The sequence below is a fragment of the Phodopus roborovskii genome, unplaced genomic scaffold, assembly GCF_943737965.1.
Source record: "Phodopus roborovskii unplaced genomic scaffold, PHOROB, whole genome shotgun sequence".
In the NCBI taxonomy this organism is placed as follows: Eukaryota; Metazoa; Chordata; class Mammalia; order Rodentia; family Cricetidae; genus Phodopus; species Phodopus roborovskii.
In genome coordinates this window covers 369,740-394,692 of record NW_026126412.1, presented here as the reverse complement: position 1 = coordinate 394,692, position 24,953 = coordinate 369,740, and positions in this window count along the sequence as shown.

Sequence of the window (24,953 nt, the reverse complement as noted above, 5' to 3'; positions counted from 1 at the left end):
GCCCTCCTGCTCCTCCTTGTGCTCCACACCCACCGCCAGGTCCCTAATGGATGGAGGTCCTTGAACTCGGGGCACAGGGAGCCCATGTCCCTTCCCAATTGTAGCCTGTGGGCTGGGATTGCCTGTGGACATTCTCAGTGTGGCAGTGGCCCACTTTGTCAATGTGTGTACTCCGACTGGGTAGTGTGCTCCGAGCTTTGCTTTTCCTACCACTAAGGGGATTTCAGAGAATGGAAGAAATGCCCCAAAGAATTTAGTGCCTCTGAGTTGTGGGACACACACCAAGATGGCGGATTCATGGTGGTCTCCAGAGCACAATGCTGTCAGAGCACACGCCATGAGTCTTAACAAGCCTCGTAGCATTTACTGGTGACTCTGGTCACAGAAATCTCAATCAAGGTGTGGGCAGGCCACATTCCCTTCTCTGGCCGTGGAGAGTGGAGACTGTCTCTCTTCCTCTCCTACACTCTGGTGGTTCTGGGTGTTCCTGAACTTCAAGGTTATCACCCCAGCCTTGGCCTTCTGGGAATGGGTCAGGGGCTCTGTCCCAGGCTCTCTGTGCCTCTGACTTGTGTCATGCCAGGTCTTGGTGACCTTGAAAAAGACCCCCTTCTCAGCTTTTAATGCATCATATTTCTCCAACAAGGAAGGGCTTCTTCATTTTCCACATGCAAGCCCAAGGTTAGGGATAACTGAACATATCATTGGCTTTTGGGTAGAGTGTTGGCATTTTTTTCAGGCTAAATGTCTTCTCTTGTTTTGTCTACTCATATTCTCTACCTCTGCCATGTAACAGAAAGCCATGCGTACTTACACAGCTTGATATCCCTGATGTAACCTGAGCTGACCAGTGCAACCCTTGTTCTGCAGTGTTACTAGCTATCATCTGGTAAATACCCCAGGCATGGAAGTCCATTTGTTCACTGTTTCAGATGGGTCATAAATGAGTGCTGAATGGCTGAGGCCTCTGCTCAGGGCCTGACCAGTTGTAGTATATTCCTCTCTCATTTTTGTCGTTCAGTTCCTAGGGACCCTGAAGTATTCTGCTGACCCGCTGCTCAGATCCACACAATTCCACCAGACAAGTCTGTCTTCAAGACCCTGGTGAGAGCTGCTCTCCCCTCTCTGCTAGGACAGTCTTCACAGCACTAGCTGTCCCTGGGTACTACTTCCAAAACTTGACTCAAATGAGCCACACACCAAGGCAGGGGTTACACAGGCAATGGTCAGTTTTTGTTTCCCATGTCATTTGCATATGGGATATGACCATCATGCCAAGGCCTCCAGGAGTCCCCTTCTACCATTGTCAGATTATCACTGTGTCCCCTCAGGGATGGGGAGACCCAGAAACAACTAGTCACAAGCCTTCTCTCTAGTCCCCTTTGTAATCAGACATCACTGGCCAGCTTGGTGGCAGGGCATGGTTGCTCATCAGAACAAGTTGGACAGAGATGAAAAGGAATACGCAGTAGAGGTCTGTAACCTTGACTACCCCCATGCAGCACTCTTGCCTTCAACCTTCACAGCTCCCTGTATGTAACACATCCCACAGAGAAACAGGCCCCCCTTACCAGATCCTTCCAAGCCAATGTCTTTACCCAAGACCTGACTTCCGCCACCGAGTTACGATTCTTTCATTTGAAGAATTCCTGTTTGTTTATTTTATTTATTTTTTTGAGAGGTGTTTATTTCTAACTGCAGAAGACTTGATTTTAGTCCTGTAGTCCATCTGATTCCTGGACAAGGCTTGAATTGGATGTCTAAAACCATCCTCTTTTGCTCCCCCATTGATTCTTAAGCACGCTGGAAGTAACAAGGCAACTCTGAGGTTCTTATGCTCTGTGCCCGTAAATGCACTTGTACTCAGACCCTACAATCAGCCGGCCAGGAGAGGCAGCAGTCAAGATGGACCAAGGACCAGTGGAGAAGCAGGCATCTTCTGAATTACTGAAAAGGGACAATCAGACGTCTGTCTGCATGTCATTGAGTGCTAACACCTTTTCTTGCTTGGTCCGAGACTAAGGTTTGAAATGGGGTTTGAAGAAAGGGTCAGCGTTGCAACTCTCACAACAGGCTTCTCCAGATTTGTTACTGCTGTCCCCCTCCGTTTTCCTTTTGGCCTCTCAACAGCAACTTAATTAAGAAAAATTCTGAAGTAAAGCTCAAAAACAGCTTGCAGGGCAACTTTCCCACCCCAGACTGTGGGTGAGCAAAGAGGTCTTGTCATAGACGCACTCTGCGTGCTACAGTGCTTTGCTTAGTGAGGCTGGCTCCTACATTGATTGCTTGATCCCCACTTGGTGGAATTGTTTGGGAAGGACAGGGAGGTGTGACCTTGTTGGAGGACCTTGTCACTGGGGGGGTGGGGGGGTTTCAAAAATCCATGTCAGGCCCAGTCTTGCTCTTTCTCTGCCTGTGAGTTGTGGATCAGATGCGAGAGCTCTTAGCTACTGCTCCAGTGCCTGCCTGCCTGCTCGCCCTCCCGCCTGCCCACCCGCCTGCCTGCCTGCCTGCCTGCCTGCCCACTGCCATGCTGCCCACCACGATGATCAAGGCCTAGCCTTCTGAAAGTGTAAGATACTGATTAAATGATTCCTTTGAAAGTGGCCTTGGTCAATGCGTTTCGTCATAGCAATAGAACAATAACTAAGACACGCAGTTTTCCTGGATGGCCAACCTCTAGTCCTACGCCAAGCTGAAAAGTGTTTCCAGATTGTAGGTCCCAGGTTTTCTTTGCTACTGAGTACCTGTCTGCAGCCACAGGTTGTGCTTAGCAAGTCTCACACAATTGCACTCAAGTGTTTAGACCAGAGCACAGTGGGAGAGGCTTCAGAACACCCCAACAGGAGGTTCCCAGGCATGGGAGCCTGCTTCTTTGTGGAAAAGATCCCAGAGCCACTCAGTGGGGCTGACAAGCACAGACTGTGTATAGAGGAATGGAAATCTCTTCAACACTCCTAAATGCCTACCACAGCATATCTCACACTCACATCTTCTCACGGAGCTCACCAATAAAGTTATCATGAAATTATCATCAGTGGCTCTTGAAATATTAATTCTCACCTCTGGGCGGGCTGTCTGCAGCTGAGCATGGTATTCCATCAGGAAATGGGGGCAGATCTAACAGGTGGGAGGGAACGGGGGATGATAGACAGCATGGGTATTGGAACTCTGGTAACCTGGGTTGCATGCAGAACTCATGTGCTGGCTGGCAGGGGTCAAATGATCAAAGCAGGAGAGAGCTGCTTAGAAACCATCCATGCTTGCTGTGTTCCTGACGCCTCAGGAACAGTGAGTACAGACATTCCAGAAAGTACAGGAAGAGGGGCCAGGAATGTGTGGTTGCCATAGTCACTGGTGCGGCCAGACTGGGTGCTGTGCAGGGAAGAAGCCCACAGCTTTCCCGGAACTATGTCCAGTGATGAAGAGAGCTCATTTAAATTACCAATGGACACATGCAAGAAAAGGACAACCAGGTGTCCCATTCTCTCCGGCTGACATCTAGACCCAAGGCTGGTGACTTCACAATGAGCCTCCTTGGGGAAAGCCGGAGAGAATCCAAAGTCCAGAAAATGGCTTGAGGAGAGGGGGCTAGTGATGGCTTTTGATAATGGCAGGGACTTAGGGAAAACATGGGGGCTTTTGATTTGGCTTTACACCAGGCCTAAGGAGGAGAGGGACACTCACTTTCCTGTTTGTTTGGCAGCTGTGGGATGAAGACAAGGCTGGAGAACAGTCAGGAGACATTGAAGTCTGGAGTCAGCTCACTCCTGCTGCTCCAGCCTTCTCACCACAGATGTAGGCAATACCTCCCTCAGGATACAGCCCATGTTTCCCCAGCATATAGGCAGCTGCACTTCATACATGAACATTTTATGTGTATATGTTTTCCTCCCTTCCTTCCTCCTTCTTTCCCTCCTCGTTCCTTCCTTCTACTCATCCACCCATCTATCCATCCATCCTCCCACTCACTCATTGATCTTCTCTGTAACTTGTTTTTGATCCATTTATTTATTTATTTGTATGTGCATGTGTGGATGCAGTTCATGGTGCATGAGTGGAGGTCAGAAGACAACACGGAGCTGGCTCTCACTTTCTACCTACCAGGCTGTCAGGCCTGACCGTCTTGCTGGCCCGATCCCTCCTCTTAGAATGTTAGAATGGCATCACCTGTCTCATCTGCACTGACCTTGCTTAGTGTATGTTACAGTGACAATTGCCTGATGCTCTACCTGGGTCTCCTGTTGATGGATTGGTACTCTACTCCAGTGGGAGCCACAGGGGTGACTCTGCTTCCCCCTGGGAGACCATCCATATGTCTGGTCCAACACACTGTGACCCAAAGGTTAGCCGAACCAGCTGTAGAAGAGAGACAGGAGCAGCCTGCTGATGGGAAATGTGACAATCCTTGCACCATGGTTTGAAGGTTGGCATCTCTTAGAATGTAAGCTGGGGGTTCTTACTTGCTAATTCTCAGCAGAGGTCCCATCTGGCTGGTATTCATCCCTTAAGCACTGTCCAGTAAGGACTAGGAGCCTTCGTACAGTTGTGTTGCAGGTGATCTGTGGCGGCTTGCATGACAGTTTCTGGAATGTTTTGCCATTTATGTGTTTCTGTGATTGTAAGCTCAGAATGCGTAGCCTGTGTTATATCTACAAAGCCTCCGCATAAAGGGGCTGGTGCTCCTTTTCCACCCACAATTATGCATTTTATACTTAATATTCTCCTGCTTAAGTTGACACTGCAACAGGTATTTTTGTTATAAGGTAAAACATAGCCTGGTTACTCATCTACTTAGCAGGCAGATCATCTCAACACTCTTGGGATTCTCTGATCATCACCTGGTCATGTGACCCCCTAACTTTCTCCACTAATTGCACAGGAATTTTAGTCTGGGGTCTTCGTTTCAGGCTGAGTTCATGGCTTTCACTTTAAAATATATTTCTTAGGTCTAAGAAAGTTGCTAGCTTCTCTGAATTACTCTTTATTCAGAGCTTTCCAATGTAAAAATATTTATATATCTGGAAGGTCTTTAGAGCCACACAAGTTGTCTTCCTGCCAGCCAATATCAAAATGTCTATTGTTATTTAAGGGAGGAACATGTTGAAAATGTAAGTGCGTTTGAGTGGGAACAAGAGTTGCTGCCATTTATTCTCACAGTCTCATATGTCTCTGTAAAAACTCCTAATTCTTTGAAAATATAACTCCTATATTTATGGTACATTTATTTATAGATGTTTTCTAATTTGCTTCTGACTATCCTGTATTTTTGAATAGTGATTTTAAATGAGAAATTATTGCTTTGTAATTTAAATTAGAAGTGAGCCATTTGCAAGATTTCTTTTTCTTTTTACACCTCCTTGTTTTCAGGGATCTGATTTCATAGCCCACAAAGCAATACTTTTCTGCTTGTCTTTGGCCTGAGACCAGGACAAACTGCCTACTGCTCTGAGTCTCTTTACTCACTTCAAAATGGGCATTCTGTCCACTGAAATGGCTCTTGGGCAACTCTATGAGGTTGGAGGCTGTATGGAGCTGAGAACACTGACCCTTCTCTGTGGAGAGACAGCTACACTTCTGGGAACAGTTTGGAGATGACTGGTCTGTTGTCAACAGTTAGCATAGGAAGGGCAGGCAGAGTTGAGGAAGCGTGTTTGTGTCCATCCTGAGAAAGAGGCCAGGCTGGTGTGGAACAGCCTTTTCTTTACCTGATCCATGGGTGTGAGCCAGATTTCATTTTATTAAGTAGACACGATAAACCCCAATTAATCATTACATAGATTGAAAAAAAAAACACAAAAGAGTGGTTGAATCTCCAGACACACAAGTTAATGTCTGACCAGGATAGCTCTGAGAGGGGCTCAGTCACCCTTGGTCAAGCATCAACACTACAACCAGCTCCTGAAGACACCAACAGGATGGGTTGACAGGACTGGGTCTCACACTCAGGGACATATATCTGTCTTGTACTCAAGATGATGTCATGGCTGAGATTCCTAGCCTCCATAGCCCACACATCAGGAACAAGAATGCTCATGCCTGGAGGAATCCTGCCAAAATATCCCCTCCGCTGGCTGCAGACACTTAAGTGGCCTTGACTTTTCTAAATGCTATTTTTAAAAGTGTGGGGTGACACTGACACACTTTTGAACTTTGTCCTGACACCGGGACTGTTGCCCTGGATACCTGCCCTGCTTTCTGGGATTCTTCAGTAGCTGTGATCTCAGTTGTTCCTTAGAAAAATTCTATTGTCACACACTCCGCTTTGCTGAAAACATATTGGTGATGTCTTGGCAAGGTGCAGCTGGATGGACAGATGGGCTCTGGGTACTGTTTTCCCCTCTCTTTCCTGAGCAACAGCCAGGTGGGTATTAACTTAACACATAGACCTCATTGCCCTGCCATTGACCCCTCCATTGCAACAGAGAGAATTCCCACTCTGATCTTGATCTGTAAACTCCTCTTTTCTGTTCCTCTTCCAGCTCTGGCCTTGTCTACCCTTCTGGTGCACACCTTTCAGCTCTATCCCACATGTCTGGAATGTTTGCCCCAGACTTACCTCTGACTCATGCTCAGGGGGACTTTCCTGACTGTCTGCTGTCTCCTCTCTTTCTGCTTCCTCTGGCTATGTGGTGCTCATCTGTTTGCTGGTTATTATAACCCGTTGATCTGTCATCTCATGAGAGTATCCCAGCAGATTCCAAAGTGAGATATCCATCTCACAGTGGATAGCTCTCAGCATGTGGTGACTACAAGCCTGTTCCGTTTTCTAGACATCCTTGCCTCCTTCCAGTCTCTAGTTCTGAGGCTGGTATTTTGGTGACACCAGTGATCACTTTTTTTTTTTTTAAACCAAAGTTCTAGATACTTTTCTATGGGTGCTATCAACTACTGTTTGAGCATGTGTCTGTCATGGCTGCTCATGTCAGTTGACTGTTCATGTGTGTTTGTTTTGGGTTGACTTCATGTGTATGCCTGTTGCACTGGACTGTTCGTATGTGGATCTGTTCACTCTAGTGTGTGTGTGTGTGTGTGTGTGTGTGTGTGTGTGTGTGTTGGCTTGACCGTTCATACCTATGGATACAATTATTCAAGCATGTTTCTGTTGAGTTGATCATTCACTGTTGGTTTGACTGTCATACACATTTCTTTTGGATTGAACACTCACATGCATTAGTGTGTAGAGTTTACTGTCCATGCATGTATCTATTGTATTGATCTTTCATGCATGTGCATGTTGGCTTGACTTTCCATGCCTCTATCTGTTTGGCTGACCATTCATCCTGTTCAAGCATGATTCTGTCAGAAAGACTGTTCATGTATGTGTCAGGATGTTTTTTTCATTTATATCCATGCCTGTTGGATTGATTATGTGTGTTTCTGTTAGGTTGACTTTCACACATGTGTTTGTTGGGTTGACTGTTTCTATGTGTGTGTGTGTTGTGTTGAGGCTTTTTTAAATTACAATAGTCCCCTGTGAGCTAAGGACCCCACAGAATGATATAAGAATCTAAAACCCAGACCATTTATTAAGCATACAGCACTACAGAACACATACTTTGCTCTGACATCTGCCAAGGGTTGGTGGTTCCCCAAGATCAGGAGTTAGGCCAGGAACAAAGCTGAGCAGTTTATGCCCTTATGTTTCGGGGGAGGGGGGAGATAATAGTACCCTCTACCCAAGGTGATACTCTTGCTGTTCTGTAGGGCAGAATACTCTATGAGCTCCTCTAATCCTAAATCTTCACTAGCAGAGTCCTTTCTTGATGTGGCAATAAACTAAGGGGCTGGGTGAGGGCTGGGTGAAATGCCTACTATTTCTCATAAAAATGAAAAGAGCATGCACACAGCTGTTGCCTCCAGTGAGCAAAAGGAAGGCGAGCCTACCACTCTGCCCCTGTAATTAACGTCTATGAAATTTACTTAATAATTTCATAATTCATACTCTGTACATAATTGCTTCTCCGTGGTCTATAATTTTTCACTAAAGTATACCCAATGATAACATAATGCCATAAAGACATCAAATGCCAGTGAAAATAAAAACAAGAGAAAATTTATTTCAACAAATTCTTCAAAGGCAGGGGATGTGGGAAGGAGACTGCTCCTGTGTACTTGGACATATGAATTTGTATGTGCATGTATGCAAAGGGGTGTGTGTGCGTGAGACTACACATTCCTGTAAAGGTATGTGTGTGTATATGTCCTGAGTGTGTGCATGTGTGCATATTTTGCATAAGTATGTGTGTGAACCTCGACCAAGTCTGAGGCAGGAGGCCTCAGTCTAATTTTAGCTGGGGATCTGAGATTCCATGGACTTGGATCTTTGGGGTATCTTCTAAAGGTGCAGAGAGCTTTTGGACCATAAGAAAGAACTTGAGCCTGGCTCGTTGCTCACAGCACAGCCACATTGCACCTGTGACTGCTGTCACCTGCTTTTGCTGTAGGAAGATCTAGGAAGCTCACAGTGAGCTGTTAGGAGCATCGGATAGAAGACCAACCATATTCTCCTTTTCGTGACCCATTGGAAGGAAGAGAAGCATATGTTGACTCCAAATGGGGCACACAGGCTTCAAATATAAACAATCTGACATGCTCTCATTTGCATGCACTGTCTTGGGATCCAGCTCTATTCCTGCCTCTGCCCAATCTCTCACTCTAGTTTCAGTGGGTATACTTGGAAATTTTAGGGGACAGTGTCTCTGGTGAAAGCTGAAGGGGAAAATGTCTTTCTTCATTTTGCATAAGCGTGTTCACATGTACACATGGTTCATACTCCCCGCGGATGTACTCACTTGTGGTTCATACTCCTACATGGGTACACTCACTCATAATGATTTTTTTTTCTGCCCCGTCAGCCAGCTTCCAAATAGGCTTCTTACTAGTTATGGAAGCTCAGCCTGTAGCTTAGTCTTGTTCCTAATGGACTCTCATTCTTATATAACCCATTTATATTCATCTACCTTCTATCCCGTGGTGTAACCTCTCTTCCATCTTGCACGTCCTGTTTCTTCTCCATGTTTTCTGGCGTCTTCTGCTTAAACTATTGGCCATTCAACTTTTTTATTAAGTGAAATCATAGCAATCTATCTTCACACAGTGTGCAAATATCCCATAATACTCACTGTGTGGATATACTCACACCTGCATTTATACACATAGACATATGAATGCATTCACACCTACTCACACATGCAAACCCATATACAGCACACAGCTAATGCATGCACACTTCGCATGGATACACATACCCACATACTTAGTTATGCATACCATATGTACTCCCACGCACATATGCATATTTACTCACTTATGTATACATACGCTCTCAACTCACATCCATGTTCACATACACCTACCATACTTCCTCACAGGTGGTAGGAAACATGTAGCATACTCGCACGTGCACATACACACACATACACACATACACACACATGCACACACATATCCACACATGCACACATACATACATACTTACACTCATCTGCCCATGGGGCAGAGGCTTAGAACCCACCTATCACTATCTTCTCTCTTCCCTCTCTAATAATGGCACTGTCTGTCCCAGGATCCTGTCCATATTTCTGCCTCTTCCAGGCTCTTGTGATTGGCTCTGTAACCTCCCATGATCTCTCTGTCATCCATGGTGCTGTCCCCTCACATGTTCTTGTTCATTGTCCTGTGCCCTCCTACGCTACCGCCTAAGGCATGGTCCTCTCATGGTTCTTAGATCCTTCATACAGCCGGCATTTAATGCTGCCTGTCATGGAGTCCTGAGACCCCCAACAGCACAGCTGATGAAGGGAATCACCCAACAGCCTTCCTAGATATCTCTTGTGATCTGTCAGGCCCTGGAATAGGGGCTCGGTTTTGGAGATGGTTGTCATGGTGACAAGTCTGTCCAGTCTCCTTCTGGCTGCCAGGAAAGCAGAGTCTAGAGCCACTTGTCTCTCAGGATCCATCTAGGCTCAGGTATGGCAGGTGTTCTGTGGAGAAGCTTGCTTTACAGATGGTCGATAGACCCGTGGCGAGCTCGGTAGCTTCTGACCCCTGAGTTCACTCCCTTTCCCAATTGTGTTGCTTCCCTTTCAGTCAGTGCATTGTGGCACAGAAAACACATTTAAGTTGAGTGGCAACCTGAAGTTTCCTTGAGAAGCTGGTGAAGTGTTTGTGTGGGAGGACACCAGGTAGTGAGGACGCATAACCATTGCCAGGATAGGAGGACAACCCTGAGCGATGCCAACAGAGCCAACGCGCACTGTCTATAGTCATGTGATACAGGGATGTGCATTCCACCATAGCTTATAACACCCAGACTCCAACTGACCCCCATGGGTCTTGGGGGACTCAGGAAGCAGCAGGCCATGAAACAGTTGTCTAAACTTTATGGTGTCTGATCACTCAGACACCCACTCTCTCAGGTATGGATGCGTGCGATCTCACAGTTAGAAACTTCTTCCAGGAGACAGAAGAGGCTCCAGTGACTTGCTATGACAAGTGGTGGCGATATTCAAAAATCCTTATTAACTAATCTCTCTGTTCAGCTGCCCCACACTTTGTCCTGAAGCAGGGTAGAGATATAAGATAGCATATAGGAGAGGAGATCTGGTGGTGATGGCGGTGGGGTAGGGTCAGGGTGAGGGAGATCCTCTGGGGAATTTGGATCACTTGTGTGCAACCAGTTAGACAGAAAGTCAGAAAGGGGCTGGAGGAGGCCTGGATTCAGAGCAAGGAGAATATTGCTTAATTATTTAATGACTGGGTCTCATTTAAAGGCGGTTATGTGTATTCTTAAAACAGGAAGCTTGGAGCCCTTCATTGTTGGCCAAGGAGCCCTGCTGAGCTGTCACCCTCATTCTATGAGCGGTTAGGTGGCCTTAGGGCTTCTCAGAGAATGGTGGCAGGAGCAGCTCCACTCTGTTTTTGAGGCTCATGAGTTCTTGAGTGAGGGCAGATTCCTGGGGGCTCAGAGAAGTCACTGCTTTATGTTGAGAACATCCTGCTTTGTGGCAGGATCTGGTGGCCTGTCCCCCAAGCTTCCTTATGAGATGGGTAACCTGTGGGTGAGTGGTTTGGTCAGTGATCTGCTGGAGAGCTGGCTTGGGGCTCCCAGGGCAAGGACAGGTCCCAAACTATTCTATGAGCTTTCTCTCAAGAAGATGAGTGCGATGGGAAGACCCAAGTGCCATTTGTTTTTGAGCTGAAGGGGAGTACACATGGGGACACAGGCTGAGAGAACATGCCCTTCATCTGGGCTATGCAGAGACACTTCCCCTGAGACAGTCATACACAAACAGCTGGCTTTGTTTAGATGAGTTTTTTTTTTCTTTCCCAATGTGCTGTGGGTTCCCCCTCATTTGGTCCAAGAAATACTAAAAATATCCTTATGGGCCATAGGGACAGTTTCTGAATAGGGAGACCATTTGTGGGGTTAGCTTCTGCCCAGTCTCTGAGCCAACTTCTTACTCTAGTTACCAGGCTTGCCAAGTGGTCCACGCTTAGGGGTTGTGGCTTGAGACAGTTACACAGAATTTATGGGAAAGCCAGCTGGATTAGGACCCTGGAGGGCTGCTCCCCAGCCAGCTTTCCTTCGGACCTCCTCCTTCACTCTACAATTATGCTTCCATCCATTTCTACACACAAAGACCCCACACGACCCTTCCCATCCTGTCCTACCTCACAGCCACCTCTCTCCAGTGGTAGCCCATATATGTTACCATGCCATTCTTTAGGCTTCTCATCGACACGCCGACGGGAAATTATTACACGTCATTACATTGCTTCAAACACAATTTCCCAGCTGTTCAAATCACTCTCTGCCAGATTGCGGGAAATAGGAGCTGTCAGTCCCACTTAAGGGCCCCTCTCACACTTCCTTCAGGACAATGGGCAATTTATGTTTTCTCTTTGTAGGGGGAAAATGTTGGAAATATGTAAAACTAGTTTAGAGGGTAATGTGAATCAGGGAGGAAAACAGCCCCTGCTAGCTCCTTTGCTCTTGCTTGCTACAGTTAACTGCTTTAACAATCCACGCCCCAGGCCCTCTAAACCTCTGCGCCTGTGTTTTGGGCAAACTTGTTGAAGAGTCGAGGAGGTCTCTCCAGTTCTGGAAGGCACTAGCCGTCCTCGGTGGTCTGTGCTGCCCAGAGGAGGCAAAGGCGTGGATGCCAAGCCTCCTGACCCATCACTCACCGGGAGCAGCCTCCATTTCCCCCCCCCCCCCACTAGCTGCCACTGTGCCTGTGTGACTCTATCATATAGCCATTTGTCTTGGGGTCTTGTCTGAAATAATTTGAACTGCCAAATCCCAAAATGAATAGGTTTTGCTAACACAAAAGGCTAAGGACCTGGTTGGAAATTTTAAAGAGCTCCCCGGCCCTAGTCTTAACCGATCATATTGTTTGGCTCCCGGGCATTCTTCTGTCAGTGCGCTTCTGCCTCAGTGGGTGCAGGATGATGGATGGCCAGGCTGCTAGAGGCGGAGAGAAAGAGCGCCGGCTGGGTCTGGGAATTCGCTAAGTACTCTTGGGCGCTTCAACCTCATCATTGGGCACAGTGAGCCGGCCTCTGTGATTTATAAACTGGGGCGGTGATTAATGGTCTTTTAACTGGACAAGCTGGGGCAAACCCTCACAAACAGGGCCACTCAGACATGACTACCACTTGTAGCTGAAGAATAACAGCCTTTGCTTGTGGATAATTGAGGCAGATCCGAGGAGCCCCCATCCATCAGCTCCAGAATCCACCTACTTTTGACAGCGGTCTCCTGACCAGGGCTCGTGGGCAGTGTCCCGAGCAAGCAGAGAGGAAGGGCATGTGTGGGGGAAGCAGGGCTGTTATTGCAAAGCCAGAGCCACTCTGGAGGCATGTCTATAGCAGCTCATAATGAAGGCCTCTGTTCTGCCAATGCTGGAGTTCCCACCAGTGGCCACACCAGTCTGGACAGTTGTGCCCTAGCTTGCTTTTGCATTGCAAATTCCTGGGCTACTCTGACTCTGTGTAGCTGAGGATCCCTCTGTTTCCTGAGCAGCAAGTACAGGGACCCACAAGCAGGACTGGATATAACAAGTTTCTCTGTGCCTGGCCTAGCTTCTTCCCAGCTGTCTCCTCCCCTCCGCTCTTAGGGGACTACAGCTACAGTGATGGGCAGCTCTGGAGATTGGCTCTGCCCTATGGTTACAGTTTTGTCAAGTTAAGGATTATAATTGGAGCTGGTGTTGCTGCAGTGTTATAAATAAATGCAGGCGCCTCAGCACTGCAGCTGCAGGTGAGTGTGTGTGTGTGGGCAATCAATATCATAAAACCAACTTCTGCCAAGAAAAGAGCTCTCGCATCTCTCCAGAGGGAGATTCCAAGCCATTTCAATCTATCCTGAGCTCCAGGGAGAAGGCACAGTGCTTCTGAGGAGGTAGGGTGGCAGAGGCGGGGGCAGACCTCTCAGATGGACTTTCTGGATGCCAATTAGAGTGCCGGCCAGAAGACTAGGGTGCCTTCCATAACACTTGCCTTTTCAGGGTAAGTGCAGCCCTTGACTTTTGAAGATTGTGAAAGTGAGCCTGTGACATCCTTTTCGAGGGAAGCGTGAATGAAAGCATGGAAGTTCCTCAAAGGTTTGCATTGCCAGGGGCAGCAACCCAGTGCAGAACAGGGATTCCAGGCAGAACAGAATCAGACTTGAGCAAGTGATGGGTTTTCAAGGGCATTTTCCTGCCATGCGATTGTGTTTCATTCCCTCAACAGCTCCGAAGCAGGTTCATGTCCACTCTCATGTAGTGTACACATGTGACACTGAACCTCACCTTGTTCTGTGACAGGATGGAGAGGCTGGAAAAGAGAAGCATGCACTGTGCAGTCCACTTGTTGCTGCAGGGGTTCCTGTGTTTGAGGGATCCAAATCTTCACCTGCTTTGCATGCCATTTCCAGGCCAGCTACACCACTGCTTTGATTTCAGTTTCTTTCTACTGTGAAAGAGACTCAGCATCCAGACACATTCTCAAACTGTAGGTTGACTCCAGTGGGGAATACATATAACTGAGTGCAAGGGCAGTGAAACTTTGGCAACAGCAAAAAATTTCTTAACATGCAATGACCAAAACTTAATGAGAAGTCAAATGCGTAAAGATTCCAAGGTGCCCCTGGCCATGGTACATCACAGGACTCCACTGCAGCTCAGTTCTAAAACATGTAACACAAATGTCTTAAGTACTGCATGTCATAACACCAAAAAAATCATCAAAATCAAACCAAAACAAACAACAAACACGCAACAACACCACACACACACACACACACACACACACACACACACACACACACACACCAAACACCAAACATGGTTGCCTGAAATGCCTCAGCTCAGATTCTGAAGAAGTGTACACTAAATTGAAGTAATTTTTACTTTGCTTATGAAGTTTACTGCTCTTATAGACATGGAAAGTTTAACTGTAGAAAACAAAAATATTGAGTATTTTTCCACGATTATTCCTTCCTCAACATATCGGTATCAAGACAGAATACACCCAGATTGCATTGTGAAAACATGGGCAGGTGCCACATATAGGGTAATGTGCAATCATTCTGTCTCCTTAGAGAACCCATGAATCCAGGTAGAGCTGGCCATGGAGGATCCCAAAGGTTGCCCAGGGAGAGACTCTTGTTTTCATGGTACTTTCTTCCCCACAGCTTGGTGCTCAGCCATCTGGGTTTTGCTCTGATTGGTTCAGTTTCAACAAGTTTCCTTCAAGCCTCCCATGAAGCTGTGACATTTCACAATGGCTTGCGGGCTAATGTTTGCTATGTGGCCAGTGTATGTCAGCTAGTGCTTCAACACAGCTTTCTAAAGGAGAATCTGTCAAATGAATAGTAATAACAGCTGAGTGTAAAACACATTATAAAATGTAAAGAAAAAATGGGACAAAATAACACCCTGGGCTTATAAAGGACCATAGAGTAAATCTGAATTTCCCTTGGCATCCATACACCTATCATATCCATAGCTCCTCCAGGCTGTTTCTGACTATCAGAGGTAGGTTCTTTCTGTGTACCCACAGGAAAAAAGAAAACACCTCGTCAAGACCCGGAGAACAAAGACCTCATTTATAACCAGTGTTTCACTGGATAAAGTGGTTTGGGGTAGTTGCCATTGGGGGTGGAACTGCATTCAGAAAGAAGGCAATGAGTGTGTGGCTTCTATATGCGCAACAGACGACGACACGCTCCTGCAGAAGCTGCTGAAGCGTCTTTGCAAAGTTTATTTTGCCATGGGTTGTTTCTTCTTCAAGCAGTTGTAGTATCGATTTCTCCCAGAGGATTAATTATCAGAGGCAGTCTCAGGCTTTGCTGAGATGGGCGGAAGGAGAAATGATGTTTTCGTTTCCACAAAGCCTGCTAGCCAGCGTGCAGGCTTTCTCTGGAGCCCAAGGATCAGGACCCTGCCAGAGAAGGACTGTCAGGAGTGCCATCCATCTGCTCTGTGGCTGTCTAGGCTGGCCCAGGCACTGAAGACAGGTCCCATGCAGCCCTCTGCCTGTGTTTGTAGAAGGAACATTAAGTGTCAGGGCATAGGGGTGGGTGGGTGATCACGGACTGGCACAGTCGTGAATGTCTGGGTTATTTATGTGGTGGTGCTACATAAACTGAAGAAATTTGTCAGTCAGTGCTCAGCATTTCTGTAACTATAATTTCTGTGATTTGTAAAGGGTGCATTCTGATTTATTTACACTTAGTTCAGGCACCAGACCCTGAATGTGACTAGAGCATGTTCTTAAGTGGATTCTTTCCCTTTCCTTTCTTCCTGCTCCTTAACACTCTATAGTTTGAGACAGGGTCTAGACTGACCTTGAACTTGCAATCTTCCCAACTCAGCCTCTTGAGTAGCTGGAGTTATAGCTCTGTAGCACAGGTCCTGAAGAAGGAGGTGACATGGCACTTGAGTGTCCTAGAAACCAAGGCAAAAGGAGAAGGCAGGTATTTCACATCGTCTACTTGGATGGGAGCTGGGGAAATGCTGACCACCAAATTGTTCTCTGGAAGGGACGAGAACTGGACAGAGTTGGCAGATTAATACATTCAGCTGCGTTTTCACTAGAAATTGCTGCTGCTTTGGGAGTTGCTGTGGGTGAATGCCATGGCTGGGCAGCAGGGTTGCTCCTGAATAGGCATCAGTCTGAACTCTTCATGTTCTTGATCCTTGGCCACTGTGGCCTTTGCCCTACCTGGTATTTCCCCTCCAAATAAACATAGGTGGCCACCTGCCTGCTGTGGGACTGTGGTGTCCTTCTATGGGGCCTGACTCACCCATGATGTCTCAATGCACTTGTGCACACAGTAGGTTCTCTTTGCCATAGCAAGTACCTTATTATTCCATCTTAATTTGTGAGGATTGTCCTCAGAGAGATGACCTTACCTTCTGTTTTAATTACTTTTCTGTTGCTATGATAAAGCACTAGAGCCAAAAGTAGCTTATGGTAGAAAGATTTTATTTGGGCTATGGTTCCACAGGGTAAGAGTCCATTATGGTGGGGAAGCAAGTATGGAAGCCAAAGCAGGAAACTGAGAGCTTACCTTTAAAGGCTAGCATGGAACAGAGAAGGTATACTGGAAGTATGGTGAGACTATAAACTCTCAAAGCCCACCAGTGGAGATGCACATCCTTCAGCAAGGCTTCACCACCTCCCCAAACACCACCAACAACTGAGAAAAAGCCAAATGTTCACATATCTGAGCCTAAGGGGGATTTTCTGGTTAGAACCACCATACCTGCAGAAGGTTCTTGGAGCTGGAGACAGTCAGTAGCTTGAAGCCAGATGTGGGGAAGAGAACGAGGAGCCCAGGTGGTTGGTTCATCAGAACAAGTTGAGGTCCTTCTTGTCCCATTGCTGGCTTCAGCCTGCAGAACTTGGGGACTGAGAAGACCTTTACCCGACCCTTACCCGTAAGAATAACTTCTTGAAGTGTGTGCTGTGTTTCAGTATTCAGACATCTGTACTGGCCTGTCCTTGTGGTTCTGACAAGATACACCCTCAGCTGCAGCTACTAAGAGCACCACCTGTGCACATTCACTATATTCCCTTTTAAAAGGGCCCCACCCACCTCCTATCCTATCCTTCCTGCCTTCCTTCCTGCCTGCCTTCCTGCCTGCCTTCCTGTCTGCCTTCCTGCCTGCCTTCCTGCCTGCCTGCCTTCCTGCTGCTTTTCTTAAATCACAACAGTGTGACTTTCTCTGCCAGGAATAATGGTGACCTAGAGTTTACTGAGGATCACATGTCACCCCCTGTAAGGTAAGCTCATGTTCTCCCTCAGGAGTGAGTGGGTGTCAACCCAGGGTCAAAGGGCTTAATGAGCAGGCTAAGATTGTGACCAAGAATTCACTTTCTGCTCTCTACCAGGGCCTGTACCCAGACACAGTACAGCTTCTGGGAAGCTGAAGAGGACACATGTGGAAAGTCATATAAAATGGATTGGAGGCTGAGTAAGGGGCCTCCTAGCCAGTGAGAATCTGGAGTTGTCAGGGATGGATGAGAAGGAAGGATCCTCCCAGCAGTTTTGAAGGAAGACAGCCCTGTCACCTGGGCTCCAGAGAGTCAGAATAGAAAGTATCTTGTTTTAAGTCTTAATTTGGTATGAATTTTGTGATGGCACAGACATCCTACATTCTTCAAGAAGGGAGTTTGAGAATCAAGCAAAAAGGACAGTGCAGTACTGGGTGAATGTTGGTAAGATAGCCACTATGTGCCCAGAGGTACAGGGCGGCCACTGTGGGACAGTGTGGGTCTCTCTGAGCAACTCTGGAAATGCCATCTACTTCTCTATGATCTGGTTCCTAACTGCAACAGAGGCAATGGCCATGCCTGCCTCATAGCTAAGTGAAGATATTAAAAATTAAATGAGCAGCACAGGTCAGTCAGAGGCTGAGAACTCAGTATGGAAGCTGCTCCTGTTTCTCATGAAAACCCCAGTGCACCCTGACCGACTGCAGATTGTGGCAGCTGAAGTAGATGCAGCAGCTGCTGTGTCCAGGGAGCTGGGATCAGAGCAGCCTTGGACCTCACAGCAGAATCTAAGGAAGAACAGCCTTTCTTTCTGCAATGAAGAAACAGGAGACAGAAAGCTGGGGCCAACCTGTTTCAAGCTGGCGGTGGGAACTGAGATGTGGTAGGTGTGGGTGTGACACCTGCTAGCCTCAGTCTGAGCAGGAGGACTGGTTTCTGAGGATACTACTCATTGGCAGTGGGCATGGGAAACATAAAAATATTGCTGAATGGGGGGCGGGTATATTAAGAGTAAGGTTTTTTCCTGCTGGTCTTGTTCCACCGCCGCACCAGCCCCAAATAACACACAGAGATGCTGTATTAGATACAATGCTGTTGGCCTGTTACTTGTTTCTTATTGGCTAGCTCTGTCTTAAATATTAACCCATTTCTATTAATCTAAGTACTTCTACATGGTCTTATCAGAGAGAGGGGCTGGGGTTATTCTCTCTCTGCCCTCCATCTTGGAACTCCTCCCTACTACTTCCTCTCTCCTCCTAGTCCCGCCTATCTTGCTTTCCTATTGGCCAACAGTGCTTTATTCATTAACCAATATGAGAAACACATTTACAGAATGACATTTTCCATCACAGGTATGAGTCATTTCCAGGTATTTGTCTGTGGCTGGGGTTTGTTTTATCTCTCAGGACAGTGCTTAGCAAGCACCCATAAGTGTAAACCCAGGCAAATGGTGCTAATGATCACATCACCTTAGCACAGATCTGGCTGTCAGGCATTTTCTTTTTTTTTTTTAATTAATTTTTAAAATTTCATTTATTATTTTACATGTCGAACCCAGTTCCCTCTCCCTCCCTCCCTTTTATCCTCTCTGCCCCCTCACATGCACCCTGACCACCCTCCCCTTCCATCCCCCCACCCCAATTCCACATGTAGGGCAATGCCATCCAGGTGGGGTCATGTAGATCTGTCAGGTCATTTGAAGTAGGGACTAGGACTTCTCTCCTGTTTCTAGGTTAAGGCAGTATCCATCCATGGGTGATGTGTTTGCAAGGTCCTTTTGTGCACCAGGGATACATCCTGGTTCCACTGTCTGAGGTTCCTTAGACTGCTCAGTCCTTCTGGCTGAGACCCATGTTCAGGGGGGCCTGAGTCAGTCCCATGCTGGATTCCCAGCTATCAGTCTGGGGGCCCATCAGCCTTTTTTTCAGGTCAGCTGTCAGGCATTTTCTTAGTGACTGATGGAGGAGGGCCCTAGGCATTCTGGATGGTGCTATTCCTAGGCTGAACAAACCATGATGAACAAGCCAGTAAGAGGCACACTTCCATGGTCTTAGTATCAGTTCCTGCCTCCTTGCTTCCTTCAGTGGTACACTATAATGTGGAAGTGTAAGCCAAACAAACCCTTCCCCTCCCAACTTGCTTTTGGTCATTGCGTTTAATTACAGCAACAATAACCCAGACTAGGTCAGAAATTGGTACCAGGAGTGAGATATTGCTGTGAAAAGCCTGGCTGTGCTGATTCTCAGAGGAATACTGAAGGCTTTGTGATTTTGGACTAAAAATGAATGTGGATGCTTTAAATGGGGGTGGGCTTAACAGCACTCTAGTAGGAGCATGGAAGATAATGTTAAGGGAGATTTGAAGATTTGAGATTGTGGGTCCCAGCTCAAGAAGTTTCAGAGGGGAAGAATATTAGTAAGTGTCCTAGAGACCATGCTTATGGTATTTGAGAAAAGAATGTGGCTGCTTTTTGCCCTTGTTCTAAAACTCTGCCTGAGGCTAAAATGAAGAGTTTTGGATGAGTGGCCTTGGCAGAGGAGATTTCAAGATAGCCTAGTATTGACCTTGTCTTGTGGTTATTAGTAATCAATCTTTTGTAGATCTAGAATGAAAAGAAGCAAGCTGGAATATATATACAGTTTGAGGAGAAAAGAAGTGTAATGTGCTGCCTGTGGAATCATCCTGCACACTGTGAAAATGTGTTTCTTTCATTGTTAATAAAAAGCTGATTGATTGGCCAATAGCTAGACAGGATTTTCTGGGCAGAGATAATGCTGGGGAGAAGAGGGCTGGAGTCTCGGGAGTCATGAGAGACACAGAGGGGACAGGAGATAAATATGCCATGCTGAAAGCAAGTGCTACCACATGGGCAGATGTTAGATAAGAAATAATAGGTTAATTTAAGTTGCAAGAGCTCATTGGCAATAAGTATAAGCTATCAGTCAAGCATTTATAATCAACATTAGGTCTCATGTCAGTTATTTGGGAACTGTGGGGTGACAAAGAAAAGTCCATCATACAGTAATGGACCTGAGTCCATTACCCAAGAAGATAAAACATTTAAACAAAAACCTGATGATAAATGGAATAAAAAGATTGTTGACCCCAGGGCTAGACTTCTGGTAGCCAAGCTTTCAACTTGTGAAAAGAATTAAAGGAAAACTTAAGCAGTGAAGGAAACCATTAGCAATAGAATGCTGATGCAAACATTATTGAGCAAAGGGGCCAGCCTTATCAAGTAGCAGATTTTGGCAGTTTGGGACAGATGGTTCTGGCTTTAGAATACAAGAAAGGGGTTTCCTCTGTGGCTAGTGAAAACCACTAAGGCCAGGCGTGTGTCAAGGGTATCCCTGAGTGAAGGTCCAGAAAGGCCTTTGCCTAAAGCTCTGAGGTGAAGCCTGGGTTGTGTTGGAGACCCCAAGATGTTGGAAATGTCAGAATTGTGGGATACCTGCCAAAGAGAGTTGTTAATTAATCCAAGATATAGAATGTGTTGCAGTCAACAAAGCTGGAAGGAGTTAAAGTTCTAAAATCCACTTTGACATTGGACCCATCGGATGCAGAATTTCGAGTTTGCCCAGCTGGTTTTTTGTCTTTCTTTGGTCCAGTATTTCCTCATCATGCTTCCTTTCCTCCCTTTGGGAATGGTAATGTGAATTCTGTGCTGTGTATTGTAGAAGCATGTGATCTGCATTTTCTATTTTGATTTTTACTGGGGGTTACAGTTAAGAGCTTGTTTTGAGTCTCAGAAGAGACTTAAAACTTTGAACTTTTAAACAGCATTGAGACTAAATACTATGAGGGCTTTTGAAGTTGAACTAAATTCATTTTGCATTATGATATGGCTGTGAGCCTGTGGTAGCCATATCCTCAGGGAGTGGTTCAAATAAGAATGAACACATATGTGTGTATATTTGAATGCTTACTCACCAGACAGTGAAACTCCTTGAAGGGATAGGTGTAGCCTTGTTGGATAAAGTATGGCTGATGTGGGTGGGCTTTGAGGTTTCAAAAGCCCATGCCAGATCTAGACACTCTCTCTCTATGCCTATTGGTGTAGTTCTCAGGTACTGCTCCAACACCTTCCTGCAAGCTGCCAGGCTCGCACCATGATAATGGACTAAACCTCTGCAGGTATAAATATGACCCTGATATTATCTTTTATAAGAGTTACATTGGTCATGATGTCTCTTCATAGCGATAGAACAGTGATTGAGTCATGAAACCAGTCACAAACCCTTCATTTACAATGGTGTCCTGATTGCAAGATAGGCTAGGGCAATGGTGGCACAAAACTTGTGGGAGTGACCAACCAACATCTGATTTGACTTAAGGCTCACACCACAAGATAGAAGTCACACCCAACACTGCTTGGGTGACTAAGAATCTGAGGTTGGATAGATCAGGGACCCAGGATAAAGCCAAATACAATTCTTCCTAAAGGAACAAACAAAAACAATGTAGCAATAAAATGACTCCTGACAATATTCTGTCTTGCTCAACCATGATCAGAGAGGCTTCCTCTTGCAGCACATGGGAACAAATAACAGAGATCCACAGCCAGACATTATACAGACATCGAGAGACCTTGGAATACAGACCCCCTAAGTGGGATATCTCCATCAAATCCCTCCCCCTACTGTGGTTCAGGGAACCCTGCAATGTGTCCTTTGCAAATATACGAAGAGGACATGGGCAGTGAGTGAGGTTCCCAGAAGTCTTTGAGTAGTTTGGAAGTTGTGGAGTGCTACCTGACCAGGCACTGCACTGTGTGGAAGAAAACCCCATCTGTTCTAAAGGAGAGAAACACACAGGGCCAGGGGACACATTCATCTTCAGGGTCCATGGGGGACAGACTGGCCACAAGAGAGGACCATGTGCTTTCTTCCCAGCTCAGGTACAGAGACCATCATCCTGCTTCACTCTACACATCTCAGCTGGGAGAGGAGACCAAGGAGAAGGAGATGAAGAGGAAGCACATGGCCAGCACCATGATGCCCTTGGGTGGTGTTTTCATGGCTGTGTTGAGCTTCCATCAACTTTGTCAGTAGACAGCTGTGGATAAGTCATTTGTCATATATGAAAAACCTGGACTCAACTATAATGAATCAACAACTCAAACCTGAGTGTGTCATCCATCTGTACATTTATGACCCCAACAGCCCAGCCGTTTGTTTGGTGAGCCTTTGTTCTGGGAGATAGATTCTTGCAACTCTTTCCTAAAATAGAGCCTTAGAATTTCATTATCTTTTCCCTGGTGGTTGAGCCAGGCTTTGTTCCAACTATATTTACTTTTCCAAAGCCTGGAGGTGCCCTGTTCCCTCTGTGCATAGGAAAATGAAGTACTGTAATTAATGTTAGCATTATGAAACACTAGCGGGGGCTGATGGATTGGGCTGAGAATCAGTCACTGTCTGCTATTTCTTTGATGTGTAAGCCACTCCCCATGAAGAATCAATTGGATGGACAGAAGATTTGATGTATTGGATGCGGGAGCCCTAGGCTTCTTGGCCCCACCATGTTCAAACCATGAAGGTTATTCCAAAGTTGCAACTATGCATTCCAGTCTGTGCTCAGTCATTACCTCACACAAGACTCTGATTCATAAACATATTAATTACACAAGGAGTCCTGCAGATAGCTGGGGGTGGGGTTGCCTCACAGGCTAGCTGTATCATGGAGGGAAAAAAAAAATCTCTGAAAATTTCCTGGGAATTGGCCAGATCCTTAGAGTTAGGAAGTTAATCCCCCTGGGATGGCAACACCCCATAGTGTTAAATAAAATTAACACAATTCATAGGTACAGCAGACCTTGGTATGTTTCATCCTTTACACAGGAATTCTAGTTGCTTTAAAGATTTCCTCAAGGAGGAGCCTCACCCACCTGCTAGCTCCTCTCCAGTGATGCTCTGTACCTGGGTAGCCTGTGTTCTGGGCTCTTGTCTAGTCAACCCACACAGTGCTATGGACACTGTATTCCATATGTGGTGGCTAGTTTCAGGTCCTTGAAAGGGCCCCTTGGTTTCAAACTAGTCATAGGCTAGAAATGACACCTTTGAAAATCCACTCAGCTTGCATGCCAGGGTGATGCCCAGCTTCTGTCTTGCCTCCTGCTAACCAAGTCACATAGCCTTTGTCTCTTCCCTACCTGACTGTTCTATTCTTGTCATGAGACAGTGTGTGGATTTCTAAAAGATGACTCTTCTAATTGTATCATATCCTAAAGCTTGAGTTTTTAAAAGCCTTCACATGAACTTCTGCTAATCTTGGCTACCACCAGCCTGAGACCCTGACATGTCTGTCTGTCCATCCCTGAGGGACCTCACTCTACTGATCCTCGGTGTGTTTTTCAGAGTCTTCTTAGGGCTAGTTCTGTCAGTGAAGGGACTTGGGACAGGTCAGGGCAAAGGTATTCTACTGGATGCTGTCCAGATGCCTGCTTTGCCAGCCCCAGGACACTGTCCCCAGTGTCTGAGCAGGATGGTATGTATTCACACATTTCTGGGCGTGAATTCTGTGGATAACTTAACCATGGAGTTTAGCTGCCTAGAAACTCTCTGGATAGGGTATTAGCTATGATGACCTTAGACACCCAGGGCTCGTCAGTAAGAATTCAAAGATGAATCCTGGGGCTCCGGGTCCAGAGTCTCATCCAAGGGCAGAGACACTAGGGCACTTGCATCATGGGCTGTGTGGCATCCAGGTCCCAGGGCCTTGATCTGGACAGCATTCCCCAGCCCAGGTGTGTCCCTAATCTGCACTATCCTATGTTCCTTTATGGACCCCCAACTAATATACATGGGATTGGGGAAATAAGTCTCTTCCTCACAGTCCTGGATAGCAGGGAGGAAATGACAAGGGGACAAGGGACAACTGTTTGAGGTTTTAATGGCAGGGAAATCCTAGCTGCTACTTCAGCCTTCCTTTGGTAAGAAGGATGCATGTGGGTGGGATGAAGATGATCATGGAGTATGGAATTGGTAAGGGGATATCTCTGGCACCACAATATTGTTGGGCAGTATGTGGTCTCTTCCAGCAGATGAGGAGGAATGTCAAGTGGCACTTATTGAGAAAGCTCAGCTTCCTGTATCTACACCATCAGGGAAGAGAACTTCCTCTTGCTGTGTGTTCCCCTCTGTGGAGCAGGTGTTGTGGGTCTAAACCGTTACCGGATCTTTCCTGCTAGTGTTGTGCTAGCCATGCACCTGGAAGTCTCCCTGCATACCCTGTGGGAGCAAGGCAGCTTTCCCACAGTGGCAGACAGACCCTGTCAATTAAGGATCACTTTCAATTTCCCTGTTTATAATCTTGTGGCTACTAAACATCAATAATCCTGCCCAGCCTCCTTGTCATAGGGAGATTGATGGAGCATGCCATCTCTCATATGAGGATATTTAAATGAGGACCACACTCTGTCTGCATCCCATTTTCCTGCTGAGCAGGAGTGCAACCCTATTAAATCAAATTATATGTGACTTTTAGAACTTCCCTTCTCAGCATCCAATTGAAGAGACGAATTCCATCATAATACATTGCCCCTTTTATGAGCAAATTGACTACTTAGTCTTGGGGGGTGGTGTTCAAGCTCCCTTTCCACATGAGGAATCAAAAGGCATGTGCCAGGCCTGGCAAGAGGGGCCCTGAGCTCTTAGTGGTACCATGTCTTGATCTGGAGAGATGGT